This window comes from Macrobrachium nipponense, chromosome 47 (genome assembly GCF_015104395.2).
Source record: "Macrobrachium nipponense isolate FS-2020 chromosome 47, ASM1510439v2, whole genome shotgun sequence".
Lineage (NCBI taxonomy): Eukaryota > Metazoa > Arthropoda > Malacostraca > Decapoda > Palaemonidae > Macrobrachium > Macrobrachium nipponense.
Genome location: NC_087222.1, coordinates 35515082 through 35519508, shown reverse-complemented (window position 1 = coordinate 35519508; position 4427 = coordinate 35515082).

Sequence of the window (4427 nt, the reverse complement as noted above, 5' to 3'; positions counted from 1 at the left end):
GTCGTCCAGATACATAGAGATATTTTACTCCTTTGAGTGAAGAAACCTCGCCACATTCTTCATCAGGCTTGTGAAGACCTGAGGAGCTGTGGAAAGGCCGCCGAACACAAGGCTCTGAACTGAAAGATCCTTCCGTCATGAAAACGGAGGTACTTCTTCGATGAAGGGTGGATCGGGACGTGAAAATAGGCGTCCTGGAGATCCAGATGACACCATCCAATCTCCTTGTCGCAATGACGCAAGAACTGAGGCAGAAGTCTCCATCGAGAACTTCTCCTTCTGACAATTTGTTCAGAGAGCTGACGTCTAGTACTGGTCTCCAGCCTCCCGAGGCTTTTGCAACCAGAAAAAGGCGATTGTAAAACCCCGGGGAGTTTTGATCCAGTACTAGTTCTATCGCTCTCTTGTCCCACATCTGATCCACCATCGATCGAAGAGTATCTCTCAGCACAGGATCCTTGTACTTGGCTGTTAGTTCCCGCGGTGTTGACGTTAGGGGAGGAGTGTCCAGGAAAGGGATACGATATCCCTTCCTTATTACAGACATAGATGAAGCGTCTGTGTTTATAAGTGCCCAGGCCTCCACAAATCTAAGGAGCCTGTCACCTACTGGTGCTTGGAGGAGAGAAGCATCACTTTCCCTTTTTAAAGGGACGAAAGGCAGACCTACCTCTCTTCTCAGGAGCCTTCCTTCTTGCGGGAGCTCTGGAAGTCGGGCCACCTCGAAAGGGCTGAACTGATGTACTCGGACCTTTCTTTTCCGTCACAGTAGCAGGTTTCTTCTTCCTTGCTGACTGAGTAAGAAGGTCTTGAGTCGCCTTCTCAGTTAATGAACGAGAAATGTCCTTCACTAACTGAGAAGGGGACAAAAAGTCTGACAATGGAGAGTACAGTAGCGCTGCCCTCTGAGAGTGGGAGACCGCTTTGGTCAAAAAGGCACTAAAGATTGTCCTCTTTTTAAGAAGACCTGCTCCAAATAAAGAGGAGATCTCACCGAGCCATCCTGTACCGCTTTGCTTATACAAGACAAAATACACAGAAGGACTTCTGGTTCGAGTCCTTCAGAATCATGGGCTTTCTTGGACATCACCCCAAGGACCAATCTAAGAGTTGAAAACTTCTAATACAGGGAAGAGTCCCTTGAGGAGATGATCCAGTTCTGAAATGCCCCAAGTTATAACGGCAGAGTTCAAACTTTGTCTACGTGAAGCGTCGACTAAGGTCGAAAAGTCCGCTTCTGTCGAAGACGGAAGAGAAATGCCCATATTCTCTCCCGTCTGATACCAAATGCCTCGTTTACCAGCTAGTCTCGCTGGGGGCATGCAGAAGACCGTTTCTTACCAACTCCTTCTTCGACTTCATCCATGATTTAATGACTGAAGAGCCCTCTTCATCGAAATGGCGGGCTTCATTCTAAGAAAAGACGAAGACTTCTTCGTCTTTGCACTCGAGAAAAGAGAGCGCGGAGAAGGAGGAGCGGCAGGGGTCAAGTCGTCTCCATACTCTTCTAGAAGCAAGGCTGTCAAAACTTTATAGTTCGAACAGTCCTTCTCTCCTTGATACTCGTCCTCCGAGTTTGCTTCTAACTCGGGGTCTAGATGAGTCTCCGCTAACAAATCAGGACGTCTTTCCTCTGGGGGAGACAAACTCCTGATAGGAGAGGGACTAAGGGAATGATATTCCTTCTTCTTCAAAGCTTTAATATTCTTGGAAGGCGCCAACAGCCTAGGCTTCTCTCCATAAAAGGATGACGCCTCCCGCTTGGATGACGCTTCTCGTCCGCCAAGCGTCCTGGCTGACGCCTCCCGCTTGTGTGGCTGCTGACGTTCTGGATGACGCCTCGCGCCTGGAACGACGCTTCGCTCTTAACTGGAGTCCTAACTGGCGCCAATACCTTGGTGGAGCCTCGCGTATAAGGACGCTTTTAAAGACGCTTCACGCCTATAAGACGCCTCACGTCTATCTGGCGTTACGTTTCTGCCGTAAGGTTCCCTCGATCTCGATCTCAAAACCGAAGCCTCTGCGGTATGTTTGGAAGCTTCACGTCTGCATGACGCCTCTCGATTTGCAGGGGAGAGAGGACGAGACTTCTTGATTGGAAGCGAAACGTCCTTCTTACGAGGAGGATCCCTCGCTAACACTCCCACCAAAGAGGCTAGTTGTTCCTGCACTGCCATGAGAATCTTCCTGGAAGCTTCTCCCACGTCATGTTCAATCGGCGGAGAAGGAGAAGGAAAGCGTTCTTCCACGTCCATGTCGGGTGACGCTGACGCCACCTTCGCCTTTTTAATTGACGAGGGAGCTTCATCTGAGAAACGCTCCGGGCTCGAATCCAATTCAGGTTCTTTTAAATGCTGTTTCAGAGGCTTAGATAGATCCGACTCCTTCCACCCTCGTTTAGGTGAGGGAGAGGGAGAGGATGAGAAACACTCACGCAGGACGCTTTTTCTAAAGCGACCCTGAGCAGCCTGCAACGAAACAGAGCCTGCTGAAGGGACGTCTGACCGTTGGGGATTCCCCACGACCTCCTTAAGGCTTTCAACTTTCCTTCTCCTCTGGGCATGGGAGCTTGGAAGAGGTCTAGGGGCCTGGGAGCGTCGCAGGGACGAATCAAACGCCCCCTCCACAACACTGGGAGAACTCACTTCACTGTAACGTTCACTTTCACTAGCCTTACCTTGTAAGTCCGCCATTTTGGACTTCATCTGCTGAATTGTAGCTTTCAGATCAGCGATTTCCGAGGCCGAATCAGAAAGTAAAGCTTGTGAATTAGACATATAGGGAGAATCCAACTCATCAGGATTAGAAAAAGGATTAATAAAAGGCTCAATAGGCCTTGTACTCACACCTTTCAAATGTCTAACCCTATCCCTCTCTAACTTCTTCAAATAAGAAGTTAAAAGTCTTCCATTCTTCTGCATTTAATCCCTCACATTCATGACAGGTATTAGTAAGAACACTGAAACCCCCTACAATTACGACATACAGTGTGAGGATCAACCGAAGCCTTCGGTATCCTCACCCTGCAGCCTACATTCACACACATTCTCACACTCACATTTGAATCAGACATACTGAAAAAATTCCAAAAAGCAAGTCCAAAATCAGTCCACAGAAGTGAATGCCAAAAACACGATCCAGATACGTCACCAAAAAGCCGAGAAACGATGATCAAAGGATGAAATAAGAATCTAAGTCAGGAGGTAATAGCAACAATGTTGATACCACCGGCGACAGAGAAAATATGATAGAAAACGGGAATGGTTTCCTAGTCCTGCTGCCCAGCCCGGGCAGGCCGGTAGATCACCTGACCTACCTGTAGCGAGTGGCGCGAAATTTGAATTTCTGTCGGGGACGACGGAGTCTTAGCTATGTATATATCTGACAGGTAAGTTGATTGTATGAAAACGAATTTTCATACGTTTTACCTTTCATGACTTACATTGAGATACAACAATAATATATGTACAGGCAGTCCACGGGTTACGACGGGTTTGGCTTAAGACATTCCGAGGTTTAGCCACTTTTCAATTGTATTCATCAGAAATTATTTCCAGGGTTATGACACCTACAACGCTGATCTGCCAGAAGAAATGTACCTACAACGCTGATCTGCCAGAAGAAATGTACCTACAACGCTGATCTGCCAGAAGAAATATGACTCCAAAAATGCAAAATAATCACGTCAACCCTGGATACCGGATGATCCCTGCGAGAGCAATCGCCGGTCTGGCAAGAGTCACCACAGCGACTCCTATCATCTTCCGCTCCGTGCCTGGGTCCTGACGCGGTGAGCGTACTCAGCAGTTTGGACCCTGGCTGCACGGTCACCCGTAGGTGACTGTACACTCGGTAACGCTCGCAAGCTGGCGGACGAGACAGGTGGAACCTCCGGAACCGGGAGAGGAGATACCAGCGGTGGCCGGTACCTCCATGGTCCCTGTCTGCTTCCTCCCCGAGGAAGGAGAGACTGGCCCTGTTCCCGGAGGAACGGGAGGACCAGCGGAAGACCCACCCGTCTCACCGGAGCGGGACAGACCCTTAGAAGTCCCATGACGAGATTTCTTAGGGGGGGGGAGACCACCTTCTCTTTATGGCAAAGCCTAAAAGTAGAAGGGGAGGAGGCATGAAGATATGATGAGCTCGAAGAGGAGGATGACGACACTTGACGAGCTCTCTTCCTCTTCGGTTTCTCCGAATTCTGCCAGACTTCTACCATCAGTAGAAAAACCTCACAGGGCAGCGTGACAGCTTCGTCCAGTGACATAACTCCCGGGTAGTAGTAGTAATGAATATGATTATCAGCAAGGGATCAGTACACACTCGAGGATCGGTACGCAACATGCAACGAGTCATAGGTACAATTCCAAGGTTAGGATAACCAATACGAAGAGCATCCAACCAATACTGCTGAAAAACAATCACCA